Source organism: Mustela nivalis (assembly GCF_964662115.1).
Source record: "Mustela nivalis genome assembly, contig: HAP1_SCAFFOLD_595, whole genome shotgun sequence".
NCBI lineage: Eukaryota > Metazoa > Chordata > Mammalia > Carnivora > Mustelidae > Mustela > Mustela nivalis.
In genome coordinates this window covers 146,192-163,002 of record NW_028136067.1, presented here as the reverse complement: position 1 = coordinate 163,002, position 16,811 = coordinate 146,192, and the positions used below count along the sequence as shown (strand labels likewise).

The window sequence follows — 16,811 nt, the reverse complement described above, 5'->3', positions numbered from 1 at the left end:
CCTGCTCTCTGCTCTAGAGCTGAAGCTGGAAATCCAGGCTACCTTTTCATTACACATTCAAATATTGTGGGATCTTGGGCCCAGCCAGTGATATCTGGGGCCCAAACTGCCATCCAGTCATGCTCCAGGGCTGTGGCGTGAGCAAAGGGCAGGAAGTGAGCTAGGTGTGATGTCCCAGGGAGGGGAGCATTCTGGGAGACCCTTTAATTTCTTCTACTCACAACTCTCTAATTCTATTTTTGCTGTCATGGTGTCCAAGTCTGGCCCCAAAACACCAGAAGAGCTTTAAAACATACAATATCACTAAAATAGTTCTCCTGGAGCTCCAATAAGAAGACAGATTAGGATACAAAGCACCTCAACCGACTTTATGCCAAACATCTAATTAAACAGAGAAATTGCCACACCAGTTTCTCACCCACCTCTTGTTAACACAATGGGGACACTTCTCCAGCCTTATTTCTTTTTCCTTTTAGCCAATCAGCTGTCACAGGAACACCCCCAAAATCCCTGCAGGATCCCAGCTCGGTGCTGATGGCTGAAGCAAGACCACCGCTGTGGTCTGATGCATTCCCTCTCTCTTGTTATCACCTCCGAAGTGTGTATCTCTTCAAATCTGAGGAAAAGAAGACACTGGTCTGAGAACAGGGATTCTGGAGAAGAAAACAGGAGTCTTCTCACAGATGCTGTAAGTGCAGCTGTTTTCAAGGTCAGTCTTAGGATCAACCTGTGAATTACTGTAACTCATAAACCACGAGAGCATTTCATGAGCAAAAGAGCTTAGGTTAGACTTTTCTCTCCATAGCAAGAGGGGGTATGACATAAGACCACAGATGTTGCCACTGATAGCCTTCTGGGCTATAAACAGCAAGATGGACAGAATTTCCTTGGATCCAAACAAAAAGCTTACAGAACAACTCCCAGTGAGCTCTTTTGTTCTGTTGAGCGCTAAAAACAGCGGGTGAGGTTATCTTCCCTGCCAGAAAATGATGGGCTAACCACAGATGGTCTTCCTATCAAGGTCATCACCAAGATCACTAACAAAGCATTCTTAATTACTCATTTTCCACCCCAGGGAAAATCATTCTCTTGTGACTTTGAGACGGATTACACTTAATTCCCTTGACATCTGAGAGGGCTCAAATATTACCATTTCTCCCAACAGGGTGTAGTTTCAGCAGCACCCTTTCCCTTCCCCGCCTCTGCCACGGAGAGAGAACATGAAAAATGCTGGTAATGACCCAAAGTCCGATTCACTTTCAGATCTTCTCCAATGTATTTTTTTTTAAGTTTTCAGACTATTATCCTATAGGCATGATGTCAGTGTCATAAACTGTGATTCTCTGTTCCTTTATGTATCCCCAAGGCCTCTCAAATCAAAGCAGAATATCTAATCCCAAGCTTCAGGGCACTTAAGTGATTATAGGAGAATTGGAGAGAGGAAGAAGAGATTCAGAGCATCCCCAAAGAGCACGTTTCACAGAGAGAACCAGTGGCTGTAGCCTCCCTCAGTGCTTGAGTGCTCCTGCAGATATTTTCTAGGGAACGTGGAAGTATTATTTCAAGGGGCTGATGCTTTGGTAAGAAGGAAGTTCTAAAGTTCATGTTCCTCAGGATGCTTCTGGGTAGGAAATGCTATGATGTTGTATGGCAAATAGATGGTTAAAACTCAGGGTGTGATGTGCTACTATCATGCTCTGATTCTCCCTCCCATTAGAAGATAGGTCTTCTGTTCCATTCATCTAAGCTTCAAGCCCAACTGTCAGTGAACTCCCAGTACCAGCTGTCCTCATAAGGGTCAGGGCACAGCTGCCCTCGGTGCTCCTTCAGCCGCATCTCCCCATGTTCCAGAACAATGGCAAACTCCTGTTTTTCTTCAGTAAAACAATGTTTCCGAATGATTCCTTATGGGAAGCCTATCCAAACTGAATAGACTTCTATTACTGCATCATGTCTTATGACTCTTGTGAGTAACAGACTTGGTTATCAATTCTGTATTTACTACATATATCCACATAATCCCCTTCCTTCCTCCCCTTCTCTTATTTTTTCACTTTATTCTTTAAATTTTTGTTTGTATACAATATTATATGAGTTTCAGGTGTACAATGTACTGACTGGATATTTACATACTCTAGGAAGTGGCCCCATAGCTGTCCTAGTTACTACCTGTCACCTGTCATACAAACTTGTCACTGTATTATTGACTCTAAATCCTATGTCAAACTTTTCATCCCTGTGATGGATTGTGTCTCCAAATCCCCTTCACCTCTGCTCTGTCTTTTCAGAACAATGTTTTACGCTGATATCCTATGTATTGTAAAACTCCCCAGACATCTTATAGAGAACTCTGTATATTATGCAAATGATAAATATTGCTTATCAACATTATAATACCTCAGCGTTGCAGCATCACATTTCTATAATTTGATAAATATTTAAGTTTTTTAAACATGCCCCTTTTTATGTCAATCAAAATAAATATCCATATTATCCGCCAAACGATTTCCAAAACAAGCTGGAGTTTTATGTGGAGGAAGGCACAATTCCAGAAACATTCCCATCAGTCACTGGAAGAATTCAGTGGGAAAGTAATTCAGATTCATCTCATTCTGCAGCTGCTGCTAGCTACATTTCTACATGAATATATTTTGTGATCCTTGCTCTTTCCTGAAAGAACAGCATGAACGGCCCTTAACACTTTCCTTCATGTGAGGACCAGGAGCGAACTATGAGCCGGTCAGTCAAAGAAGATTTGGGGCTGTGGCCTTAGGACTCATTTCAAAGGCATAAGATGAGATTGTAGGTACACGATTCACCACATTCCTGCATTGGGCTCCATTCTCCACTGTGTGGCTCAGTGGTCTTGAGGGGTCTTGAGCGGACACTAGCCTTCCCTGGAGCAGCTCATGCACTAGGTAGCAGCTCACAGAGTCACAGGTGTCAGCTCCCAATTTCCTGATCGGACATACCCATCACCCATCACCCTGGGTGATGAGCAGTCTCCCCTGCCTCCTGGCTCCATCCCCAGGTAAGTCCTTGGTAAAATGTCCGCCCTTGCAGAGCTTACCAAAACCCTGATCTTTTTCACTGGAGTTGACTAATGTGGCCTTAGCTCTGGAATTCCAAAAGCACTTGCCCTCAGACGCCGATTGTGGTACATGCCCATGGCTGCTGGGCTCTCTGCCTGCACCCTGTCTGACCTCCCTTGGTGGCCCTTCCAAGGAGCCACAGGTCTCCTCCAGGGCCTGTGACCCATCAGGTCTCAACTACTCTCTCCCTTGTGGTTTTGCTGAACTGTGGCTTTCCATCCAACACCCCACTCAGACCTCTACTTAATAAATGTTAACTTAACAAACTCACAACGCTGAAAAATATGACTTGAATGGCTTTGACAAAACTTGGGCTAAATAATTTCCTAAAACATAAATTGTCTTTATTAATGTTGTGTTTTAAACAAAGAGTCAAGATAGGCAATGAAGACTTTCACAAGGGGGAAAAAAAGTGCTGCTTTGCCATTGAGTGATCCTGAACTGTGGGCACAAGGAGCTCTTGAGAGAGTCTGACATAAATAGAGTGTGTCCATGGGTGTGCGCTCTGGAGAAGGTGATTTGGAAGGACGACCCAAATCCACATGCCTTACGATACAGGCACTTCATTGCCAGGATTGCCCTGCAAAACGATGTTGACAAAAATGCACGAGAGTGCCCAGTGTAGTGGATTTTAAGAGTATAACTCTAGAAAAGAATGCTAGGCAGAAAATGGCAGGTTTGAACAAAATATTGCTTATCGCTCTGCACCATACAGCTTTGTACAACTGGCATACATTGTTTTAACCTAAAAAATGATGACAATGTTATGAGTTGTTCTGTTCTCCTACATTATACTTTAATGTGATCTGTGTACATTACTAAAATGTAAATATAAATTATTGGGTGGCCGTATGGTAAGAAAAACATAGACATAGTATGGAGAAACACTGAAACCATTCTCCTCCCTAACTTCTGCCCTAAATTCCACAGACTTGGGAATCATGGCCAACCTAGAGCAATGTTTGTTAAAACTTGTTTAGTTTACTGTAAAGTGTTGTTTACAAAAAAAACACAAGTGGTTGTTCTATTTTACTGAGAATTCACTCGTTATCATATAGTTTTTGCAACAGAGTCAAACATTCTGCCTTTGAGCTTGGGGTTAATCCCAGGTGTTCTGTTTTCCAAGGCTTAAACACAATGAAGACACAGGTGAATTCTTGCAGTGACTTGAGAGTTTAAATCCTGGTCCAACGGACTTTCAGGGAATCATGACAACTTTTTATGGGGAGACAAAGTTTTCTTAGTTCCTAAAACATTAGAAATTTCTGGTAAGGAACAATAAAAAATAACCGTTTTGGTTTTGGGGTTTTGTTTTTCCCATCACCAGGAAATGGCGCAGGGAGCGGCGGTGGCATCTCCAATACCACAGGACCACAGGACCCTCCCAAGGGGGAGGGACGGCCCCGCCAGCTCCAGGGACTGGGCACACAGGAGTTTTACCAGAAAAGGATCCCCCCAAGCTGGATGGTGGGTGCACATGCGCGTGATGCTGGTGCCAGAAGCTTCCTCTGACCATATTCAAAATTCACCTTTTCAGCCCAAGCAGCCCTGGCGATGGCAGGCCTTCTCCTCTGTCTCATCACAGAAAACCCTTCTCCTTCCAGAAGTGGCTGCAGCCTTCACAGCAGCTCAGAGATGGGCTGGTCCCATGGGGACTTTGAAACAGTCTTGACAACGAGGAATAATCCATTCACACCCCACAGTGCTTTTTCTTCCTTTAAACAAAACAAGGATCGTGTCATAACTGCACTCATGAAAATGAAGGTTTTCAAGAAAATTTCCACAGAAGAGATTTGTCAACATGCCGTGAGTGGTGCCATTGCAACTTGCTCTGCTGATACAGAAATGGTTTTATATTTTGCCTCTTTAAAAACATACCGATTGAATTGGTATATAATAAGTGACATAAATTATGGGTTTTAATTTCCAGATAGGGCTAGAAATAGGTCAAATGTGAGTAAAATAAATAACAAAGAGACATTACATTTCAGGTTAAAATTATTGATACAAAACAGACCCCAGTTCTTCGTGAACTGCTCTTGTGTTCTCTCTGATCCTTGTGTACTTGCCTTCCCACTCGGAAAACAGTAGGGGCATGGCCTTCCTGTTCTCAGAACGTACATCTGCCAAGGAGAAGTCCCATAAGTGAAGAACACGGATACAGGGACACACAATGAAAGTGGGGCTTGCTAGTCACAAACGTCTTACATGTTTTGTAATCCCACCAGTGAGAAGACAGGTTGCACCTGTGGACATAGGCTTGCCAACACTCCAGATATGGTCGAAACGTCCTGAACATTTAAGTTCAGTCACTGGGCACACAAGTATTGCAATTTTTTAAAAAATCAAGCTAATATTGATAAAATGAAAACCACAACACCACGAAGATACAAAAGCTCTTCATAGATGGGAAAACCTTGGAAGACATTGCACAATGCCTTTTGTGACCAATATGCATGGGATTCCCCATAGAGGTGCCCTAGGAAAGTAACAGATGTAAGTTATTTTGAGATAAGCAGTTTTCAGGGTCAATAATAGTATCTGCAAAGGCAGACCTCTATTTTGATAACCAAAACCAGGATGCAAAAGGGAAGCCTCTCGTAAGGTGAGGTGAGGCCGGCCCACAGCAGGATGGCCTGGAGGGGAGTTGCTCTTCAGGGCACAGCCTTTTGGAAACTGAAGCCTGTTTCTTAAAAACTGGCCAGTGCTTAGGGCAGTCAGTCCTTATGGAGAGTCCCAGGACAGCACCTGCTGGAGTCCATCCTACTGGAACCCAGTAGGAGCTCGCACTTGCTGGGCTTTGCTGGGCTAAAGACTGCCCCACTGTCAAGGACACCGTTCCCTTCTCCGGTCTTACCAGGGATGCTGCTAGCTGCTGTGTGCTGCACCTGGGTGGAGCTGCTGTACTGGAGCCTATTAGGGGTCATTTCACTGGTAATCCCTGCTCCAAGTCAGGCTGGGGGATCCAGGCAGCCAGCCTTGTCCACTGATTTAGTCTCAGCAAATAAACATATTGTTAGGCTTCAAAATAAACCTGATATGTTTAGGAATTTGCATCAAAGTATTTTCCTCAAAATGGACCAAAGACCTAAATGTGGGATGCCTGGGTGGCTCAGTAGGTTAAGAGTGTGCTTTCAGCTCAGGTCATGATCCTGGGGTCCTGGGATCAGAGTGCTACATTGGGCTCTCTGCTCAGTGGGGAGGCTGGTTCTCTTTCTTCCTCTACCTGCTGCTCCCCCTGCTTGTGTTCTCTATCTGTCAAATAAATAAATAAACAAATAAATAAAATCTTTTTAAAAAAAGACCTCAGTGTAAGACTTGAAACCATAAACCTCCCAGAAAAAAAAAAAAAAAAACATAGACGATAATCTCTTTAGCATCAACTTTAGTTAACAGTTTTCTAGACACGTGTCTTCAGGCAAAGGGAATGAAAGCAGACATAAACGACTGGGATTACATCAAAATAAAGGACTTCTGTACAGTGAAGGAAGCCATCAACAAAGAGAAAAGGCAACCAACTAAATGGGAAAAGGTACCCATAAATGACATATTTAATAAGGGGATAATACCCAAAATATATAAAGAATGTACACAACACCAAAGAAACAGATAATCTGATTAAAATGGGCAAAGGAGCTGAACAGACATTTTTTTTTTTTTTAAGAAGACATGTGGATGCTCAAGAGACACATGAAAGATGTTCAACATCACTTCCCATTTGGGAAATACAAATCAAAACCCCAATGAGACCATCACCTCATCACCACCATCATCTCACACCCGTCAGAATGACTAAACTCAAAAACACAAGAAACGACAAGTGTTGTCAATGATGTGGAGAAATGGGAACTGTTGGTGGGAATGCAAGTTGGCGCAGCTACTCAGGAAAACAGTGTGGAGGTTCCTTAAAAAGTTAAATAGAAATACTATAGGATCCAATAATTCTCTTAATGGGTATTTATCCAAAGACAATGAAAACACTAATCCAAAAAGATATGCATACCCTCATGTTCATTGCAGCATTATTTACAATAGCCAAGATATGGAAGCAGCCCCAGTGCCCAACAATAGATGAATGGGTAAGGAGGGTATAATATATTAAATATGTATATAATGGAATACTACTCAGCCATAAAAAAGGGTGAGATCTTGCCATTTGTAACAACATGGGTGGACATAGAGGGTATTATGCTAAGGGAGGTAAGTCAGACAAACAAGGACAAATGCCATATGAGTTCACTTACAGATGGAATTAAAAAATAAATAAATAAACAGATAAAAACTAGAAGTGGACCCATAAATGCAGAGAACAAACTGATGGTTGCCAGAGGGGAGAGGGGTGGGGGAATGGGCAATATGGACGAGGGGGAGTGGGAGTTACAGGCTTCCACTTATGGGATGACTAAGTCACAGGGATGAAAGGAACAGCATAGGGAATATAGTCAATGGCATTATACCAGGGTTGTATGGTGACAGACAGTAGCTATATTTGTAAACACAACATAAGGCATACACTTATAGAATAACCATGACATATGCCTGAAACTAATGGTACCCTGGGTGTCAACTCTTCTTCAGTGAAAAATACATAAAGGGGGCACCTGTGGCCCAGTAGGTTAAGCCCTTGCCTCCCACTCAGGTCATGATCCCAGAGTCCTGGGATTGAGCCCCACATTGGGCTCTCTGCTCAGCAGGGAGCCTGCTTTCCTCTGTCTCTGCCTCCCGCTCTGCCTACTTGTGATCTCTTTCTGTCAAATAAATAAAATCTTAAAAAAAAAAACCATAAAGAACAATGTTAAAAAATATTTCCCTGCTATAATAACTCTTTACATTTATTGATGTTCTTTGTTTTTCTTTCCTTTATAACTAAATCCAGGGGCGACTGGCTTAGGTTCACTTTCAGAACAAAGCCCAGGATTTGTTGTGTGTAACATAACTAGTTTACTCTCTTAATTAGTTGAAGTGTGTGAAACTTCTCTTTATCACCAGTGTAAACATGTTCAATGTGCACATCCCACATATATTTCATACAACAATAATGAACTATGACGTCTCACACTCTAGGACAATCTGTGAGATGATTTGAACTGATAATTCAGTGATGTTGACACTGAGAAACTCCTTGCCTGGAAATCCACACAAGACACTGGCAACAGCTGATTTATGGTGGTCAGAAACTCACCATGACCCAGGCGGTGTGGAATACAGGTAAATAATACTTGGAAATGCAATTCAATGAAGGCTATTAGTTGTCCTGCAAGGTCCAAGCTCTAATAAGGCGATGGAACTCCATTCTTAGGACCTTGATTAATGAACGTCTATGATCAAACAGCTCGTGGCAAGATGTATTGCCCACGACCTGCTGGCCAAGGGCAGCAGAACCAGTTGGTTTCAGTTCATTGTGGAAAACCCTGCCTCCAATTTACATTGGAGCAAAGAGTGTTTCATAAAAGAAAGATATTCTTTATTCATGATCCCTAACAACCTTCCATTGCAATAAAAATTACACTCTTTCTATATTAGCAGTGCTTTTAAAATTAGGAACCATCTTCTTTCTTTTTTTTTCCCCCCTAATTTGCTGCCTACATCCGATTTTCTAGCAACCAAAGGTTTTGGAAGATGGGGAGTGTAATGCCTGCAGAGATCTGCCCCACACTTCCCAGCCCCACACTGCCCAGGCATGGTTTCCTACCCTTAGCACTACTGTCAGCTTGGACTGACAAGTTCTTTAGGTTGGGGGCTGTCCCGTGAAGGGGAGGGTATTAGCAGCATCCTTGGTCTTTGCCCATTAGAAGCCAGTAGCTTTCTCACCCCCATTGTGAGAACCAAAAATGTTTGTAGCCTTTCCCAATGCCCCTGGTCTGGGGCTGGTCCTCCTCCAACTGAGGAAAACTCTGAGGGCCCCCTTCTGCCCCCAGCCCCAGAGCTCCCTGGATGACAGGGGAGATCTTTGCTGTGAAGAGCTCACCATTCAGGGTCTCGCTCCTGCCAGTCAGATCTGCCTCCTTCAGTCCGGTACAGGTGTCGATGGCGAGAGCTCACGCTGACTGCTGATACCCATCTCAGTGTCCGCTTCCCACCGAACGAGCTGTGTAACAGATACAGGATTTCCTCAGTTCACAGAGACACATTTTTACCACACTTTATCATCAGTGAAATCAGAAATCAGATTGTCCTCAAATCGATGGCAAGCTATATGTTAATTGGCAGCGTGTTTTCTTTATTATGGTAAATAAAATAAGCCTTAAAATGAATCCTGTTTTAGTTGATTAAATATAATAGATAAAATTACAATTTGGCCTGAGAAAACAATGCACTAGCCTCAGATTATTCAATGCTTTAATCAAAATGCTGGCTGGGGAGCGAGGGTAAAATTAGATATCTGTGCTAGCTAACTTTTTACTAGTAATATTTTGGTATAGCAATGATCTATTATTTTATATAGTATATTTAAAATTATTAATCATGAGAGATGATTATGCATGTGGCCATTCACCCAGACACTATGCATGTGTCCAGGTGTATATATCTAATATATGTTTGAATAGATTATAAAGTGATAGATACAAACAAAGCCGCCATATTTTTTTAACTCTATTTTCTCATTAAGTTAGTTCTTAAAAATATACATGTGAGAGCCAATGTCCTCTGTTCCACATTCTATTTTTAGCCTCTAAGTCATGACCTCTCTGCACCCCTAACCTACTTCATGGTTTCTCTTGTCCCGAGTCAGACCGTACAGAACTGCAGTTCAAGCCGCATGTCCTGAATACTACCTCTCTCCTCCTTTAGAAACCTTGGCTTCCTTGAAAGCAGTTCAATGTAATTGCCGTCTGCTGGTACGTAATTTTCTGTGATCTGGCATTGGGCTACAGATTCTTTTTTCCTCTTCCAAATCAGTAAATATAATGTGGCTTTTTTCAGCTTTCAAAATTGTGTCTAATTAAAATGGATCTGAATTATTTATGCATTAATGCTCCATTTACTTTTTCAAGATGTTTAAAATATTTTGAGCTATAGTGAAATTTTCAACATTAAATTCTTCAAAGACTTTCAGTGGAGCCATATCTGTAGATTTAGAAAAGTAGCCATCATTCTCAGGAAAGACAAATTTTTAAAAAGAGTGTTACATAAAACATGGGCTACTTGATAGAGCATCAGTATTAAATAGTCATGGAAATAGATTTCCAATGTGAGGCTGACACCACAGTTGATTGAGAACAAGCTATAAAGTCAAATACTCAAAGTCAAACCATAATTTCAATAATTATATCTTGATAATCACGTGATGGCCTCACCGTGCCCTTGTGCATAAAGTAACAGCCCTTTTATAATGTCATTCGTGGCTTAACTTGGACATTGTAAGGCAAGTGATGGGGCAGCCTTAAATTCTCAGGCAGCCCAGGTCTGTCTGGGTCAGGTCCAAAGCTTCACCTTCCAAAACCCACGACACCTAGAGACCTGAGATCTGTGAGATTTTCGCTCACAAGGCAAACGGTGGACTCTGGACCTAGTATCTCAGTTTCTAGCTCAAATAATGACCCAATCAAATGCAATTTAATTACCTTTAGGTCACCATCAATCTGTACACATCTCATGATCTGATCAGTTGATTATAAAAAGACAGAATGTTTCATCACCTCTTTTTTTGGTAAGCAATTAAGACACCGTAATTCTTGCCAGGAGCGTATTGAGGGCAGCTCTGATGCCCCACCGACCTTCATAAAATGCCATCCCATCTGCTCTCAGGTCACATCTCACTGCTAGCAACAGCAGCACCAGCTACTTTCGAAACTGTTGTGACTGGTGCTGCCGGTGGCCCGAGTTAGCTCTGTGATAACGCTAGTTTAATTAAACTGGAGAATGAAATTAGCCCAACTTCCTAAAAAGTTGTTCCAGATACGATGACAAAGGGAAATCGAAAGTGAGCAAGAAAATGGCATTTAAAGAGCAAGCAGACTTTCCTAAAATAAAATAGGTTGACTTAATGAGACCATCTTGAAAAAGTGAGTAAAGCAGTCTTGGCTTTTATTACATTTCAATACATGTCTGTTTCCCTGAAAAACCAAAACAAAAGCAAAAACTAATCACTATGCTTTTTTTTTTTAATTGTCAAATTCTGTGTTTTCACGAGTTCCACTTACTTTGTAAAGGAAAAAAAAAGTCTAAGATTTTTTTTCTGGTGGTTAAGAATTCAAGTTGAACAAGTGCATACATTTTTCTTTTCTTGCCTTTTTACAAAAGAGCAAAGGGCATCAGAAACACACGGGGGGCCGTGAAGTCCTTCACGGAAGGGTTTCTGTTACAAAATGCACATGCGCTCACCGAGAAGAAAACAGCAGTGTTTCTTGATGTAACTGACACAGAGGATACGTGTTTATATTAGGGGTCAGAGATAAATTATCTGATATTTGTTAGTTTAGTTGTTTTGCTTGTGGGATCTTTCTTAACCAGGTACTATAATAACAAGAGGCTTGAAGGAGGGCTAACCTGCACATAATATGGCAATGCAGAATCTGGCTCCCACTGTGAATCCACTTCAAGCAGCCACTCTGTCAACCTCTGTAGCTGTAAACCTGGGATGTGTAGGCAGGACCGAGCAGACTGATACAAAAATTATTGTTATATTGGTCTCAGCGTTTCTCTTTTCCTTCACTTTCCCAATTACTGTTATTGTTCTTCTACGCGACTTATGCCAAGAAACCGTGCACCTGTATTTAGAGCCTTCCACATTACAGTGGGCCTTAGATCATGATTTATAAGCTTTGTCAGAAATAGGATCTTGAATTTCAAGGGCACTCTCCTTGCAAACTACTTCAGGCTTTTGAAGCCTTCTGAAGAGATTCTTAATCCAAATACACTTAGATTATGATGATACAATAAAAGATGAATATTTTGGAAGTGTTAAGAGTGCTGAGGTTTTATTTTTGTTTTGTTTTGTCTTGTTTTTTAATTCGCTATAAGCAAACAAACAGGATAGCACTTTCTTTGAACACATTAGAAGAAAAGACTTGATTGTCCCAAGTCATAATGCAACAGAAAGGTTTTCTGGAAAAGCAAGAAATGTCTGATTAAAATTTGTGAGTGTGGGGTTTTTCACAGCAAGTGCACAAGAACAGAGGCCTCCCTTGCATCTGGAGACCAGGCTGTCTCTCCAGGGCTCCTTCTGCTGAGGTGCTTTCACGTAAAGGCCACCGCCTACCCAGCGGGGGTTCTCTTCCCCAGTGGGAAGTGATGTCGGCTGCCATCTACGAAAGGGAAAAGTGAGGTGATGTTATGTCTTTCTCCTGACCAACACTTTTCTATGGCTGTTGTCGAGGCTGAATCCACATAAGTTTTGGCACCAGATGTATTCACGTGTTTGCATTAGATCAATCCGTCCCTTTAATAAATGCCAGTGGGAAAACCAGACAGGCACCAGCCAAACAAGGAGAAGACGGATTAGATGGATGGTGAGGTGAGGCACGTGCTGGTTACCCTGGCAGTGAAGATACTCCCACCGCGCACTTGCGTCCCTCATCACCACACTGTACCCTCAGTACACTACGGTTTTACTTGTCACTGGTTCTCAGTAAAGCCGGAAGACGAAATCGAATCCCCAGCACTGCCAGATGCAGGCTGGCTGAGGAAAATGAAGTAAATATCCCTCGTACTTGGGCCGTATGAAGTAAATGCCAAAGTGACTCAGACATTTGGAGAAGCCCTTTTGCTCTCTATTTAAAGGGAATACATTCAACCACCATGTTTTAAATGGATTTAACATTTTATGAGAAAGGATGATTTTTAAATATCACTTAAAAGATTTGTTTCGGACTCAAAGTCATAAGGAAATGCTCTACTTTAGAATGATTGGTAGAGAAACTGGTGTCTCAGAGATTCCGCTTAGAAAGATTCCGGAAGTCAGGGTCATGGGGAACGTGCAATGAATCAGTCACTCATTGAATTGCCTCTGAGTGTTAGATGCTGATTCCAGAATTGAGGTACTGTTATTCCCGTTTTATAAACGAGGTTGGGGGAGTGTGTTCTCAAGGTCACAGTTAACTTTCCTCCTTCCTTGGCAGAACAATGTATGCCTAGTGACTGAAATTACAGAAAGGAGCACAGGCACGCTGTCCTGCAGGGCCTTCAGCTAGATGGATAGACGTGCCAAAGTAAATGGAAAAATCCATCTCGAATTTATATATAATCAGAAAGGATTACTAAAGCTGGTGCTGCTGATGGAGATAAGTGTAGGGAGAACTTTGCCCCACTCTCACTCAATATTTCAGATGGCACAGTCAGCCCTTCTCTCCTGAACACCCTTCTAAGCCACAGAGACAATCATCATGTTTGCCTTCGGTACTGTCTACCAGGATTATGCCTGCCTTCGTGGATCCTGCTGAGGAGATGAGGAAACTGAAGAGAGTAAAATCAGTCTGATCTGAAGTGTGTATTCCAGAACACGTGAGTGCTTTTTTGGGATTTCGAGGGATTCCCAGAACTGTAGGGCAGCAACACAACAGGAAGCCTCTCCTGCCTCATCTACAAACGGATTCTAAATCCCTCTCTGATTCCACCATTTGGGACTACTTTGTTTGGCTTAATGAAAATTGTAAAGCAGATAAAGGAAAAATACCAGTCCACAGTGGCCAGGCACCTCCCACCTAAGGTGGGAGGGCTCATCCCTGGAATCAGGCCAAGTCAGACCCAGCTGTGGGTGTGGAGCCCCGTGAGGCAGGCAGCCTTCTTGGTCCACTAAACAGACGGCCGAGCCTAGCAGATGCCCCGTCGCCTTCACAAGGCAATCTAGCCGTACCCACCTAGTCGAGTCCCCTCAGCGGGGACTGTGCAGTACGTGTACTCCTGTGTCACCAGACCATTATGGCTCCCTAAAAACTATATTTTATTTCCAAGAAATATCCATTTTTCTTTCTTTTCTGTCTCTATTCTTATTTATAAAAATATTTTTCTCTCATCTTGTTTTAGTCACTAACCACATCAGTCTTATTTACTCCCTAGATATTTTCAGAAATCCATATTTTGGTGCCAAGTAGTCTATTTTTGTTCTATTTTCAGCTCTTCTGTGTTTTTATATCCTCCTCTTGTCTGCTTTTATTCCACTTATTTATTTTATTTTCTGATTTCTTCAGTGGAATTTCTGCTTTGGCATTTTAATAAGTTTTGTTATGGAGGTATATGATGAATTTTTTATAAATTCTCTATGGACACACAGAGGATGCATGTCCTCTGTTGAAGGTACTACCTAGTGTATCTTCATGAAATGGGACTTTTTGATTAAATGATTTGTGTCCTCAACATGAATGTTTATTTTCCTCCAATTTAATTAGTGAATTTCTGAAAAGTGTGTGTTATATTTATATGTCACATAAGTGTTGTATGTTATTATTACCATTATTGCTATGATTATGTTCTACAGGCTGGGGTCAGGGTACCAGCATTTTGAAACTCTTTTTAGGTCATTCTAATTTTGTATTTAATCATTTTCTTTGGAAATAATTATCGACTCATACACTGCTTGGGGAAACTACAGAGTTCTCCTCTGTGTATCTACCCAGGTGCCCCCAGTGGAAACATCTTAAATCACTATTTCTTAATTCCTTATTTTAGCTATCTTTTTAAAAAATGTAGCTGCATAGAAAGTTACAAGGACAGTACAGAGAAGCCTCATGTATCCTTGACCCACTTTGCCCTAATAGTTATGTTTCACAGAGTTGGGTGATTCTAATTTGCAGCAGGTTGAGAGCTCTCAAGCTACTGCACAGAAAAGCATTTATTCAAAGGGTCATATCGATAAGTATGAATGTCAGATCCATGAGGGGCAAATATACATGTGAAAACAAAAACAGAAGATCTTCCATTATAAACTGAATAGGCTGTCACTGATTCAGAACTTCTACTAGCAAAATATTCATGAGGATTAGAACTTGTGCTGTAAAAGTTGTTTCTCATGCTACTTGAATAGGATGTGGAGCCCAACAGACTCAAGCTTGTGTGGGTGCAAATGGTCACTAGGGAATTCGGGACATGGGCTCCGGGGAGCCAGTAAGTGCTGTATTCTTTGGTCTGGCTGATTCTGTCTTCAAGAACACAGACTCCACTTTAGGTAAGAGAAGGTAACATTTTCCCAAATGTCTATTTTGGCTTATCTATCCTGTTTTTGAATGCATCATTTTGTGTAGATCTTTTCATTGTTACTTTGGGTATTACCTTTTACTCATACACCTTATTACATTGGTGTCTGCATTTTGCCATGAGAAGTGGAGGAAAATTATTCTTTCTACTTTATAATTGGTCTTAAATATTTTATCTACATGCACTGAAAACCACATTAGACAAGGCAGCAATTTCTGGCTTCAGTTGTCAAACATAGCTTGGAAAACTCAAGACAAGATGGTTATTTATATTGTACTTAATTGCATTTTTATTCTTTTGGTTTTTTTCTCTTCTTTCCTGATTCTACAACTTTAATTCTATTGCCATCTTATTTCTAATTTTATAACTTCTTTTAGTCGCTCTTAACTAGATTTCTGTCTCAGGACCTCAGACAGTCCCAGTGTGTCTCTGGGCTGACCATGGAAGGTCCTGGAACTAGGCAGAGGGATCTGTACTTGACCCAAAAGACACCCCAAGGCAATAGAGCTTCTGAATCAGGACAGGGTCATGGAAGCTATTTCATGGTGATTACCTTCATCTATAAGGATTGACAACTTGGATGATTATTAAATCTGTGAGATCAACTGAAATAATTCATAATAAGGGGCGCCTGGGTGGCTCAATCAGTTAAGGGTCTGCCTTCAGCTCAGGTCATGATCACAGGGTCCTGGGATGGAGCCCAGCATTGGGTCTCATCAGGGAATCTGCTGCCCCTCTTCCTCTGCTTGCTGCTTCTCCCCCCCTGCATGAAGCCTCTCCTCTCTCTATCAAATACATATGCAAAATCTTTTTTAAAAAAAGAAAAAAGAAAGAAAGATTTCATAGTTATTCCAATAAATATTTAAGGTCCAAGCCAAAGGGGAACTAAGCAGGGTTGGAGAATAAACAACATATTGAGGTCATCCAAAGGGAGGAAACAAAATGTTTCTCTTGTTGATTTTGAAAAGAGTTAGAAGGTGCTCCTGGCTCCCACTCTCTTCTCTGGGAGAAACTGTGTCAGACCCACCCACACTAACTACCTTCTCTTTCCTGGTTGTGAGCAGTGCCTGAGAAGAATCACACATGCTGTCATTTTCTGAAAATAAGAGAATAATGTTATTAACAAAATCTCCTTTGATTAAAAGGTAAATGTCACTTGTATGCAGTGTGGGATGTACACTGAGCATTTATGAGTGATCAGGAAAGAAACCTTTATTGCTTTGCTCTCCAGTCAAGTCTGGAAAGAGACAGAGAGGGTGGTCCTAGGTTTGAACTAAACTTTGTGTAAATGACCTTGGCCTTTTCTCCCTGGGAATGCATCTCTTGACCTTGAATCAAAGGTTGCCTGACAGAAGGAATCAATCACCAGGGCTCTGAGTGGGGAGGCGTGGGACCCTTAGCTCACGTATCCACAAGGTGGACCCTCTGGCAGGGCAGAGACCACCACCACACACAGCTCTGAGAGATCCGCACAGACCATTCCAGGCCAGCCACATTTGCAAAGGGAACTGAGTCTGCATGCCTCTGGAAAAAGGCTCTGTAACCACAAGACATCTGCCCCGCCCTGACATGGTCCAAATAGCATCT

The 16,811-nt window shown here is 41.8% G+C and overlaps 1 long non-coding RNA gene across 1 annotated transcript; it reads right to left on the bottom strand.

Moving 5' to 3' along the window:
* Positions 1–4,553: 4,553 nt before the first annotated feature.
* On the bottom strand, positions 4,554–11,045 carry LOC309857275. The gene is made up of 3 exons (XR_014307598.1): positions 10,658–11,045; positions 9,061–9,180; positions 4,554–4,926 (listed from the first exon to the last, which is right to left on the bottom strand). It is a non-coding gene; the product is annotated as an uncharacterized lncRNA (long non-coding RNA).
* Between the last annotated feature and the right edge of the window lie 5,766 nt (positions 11,046–16,811).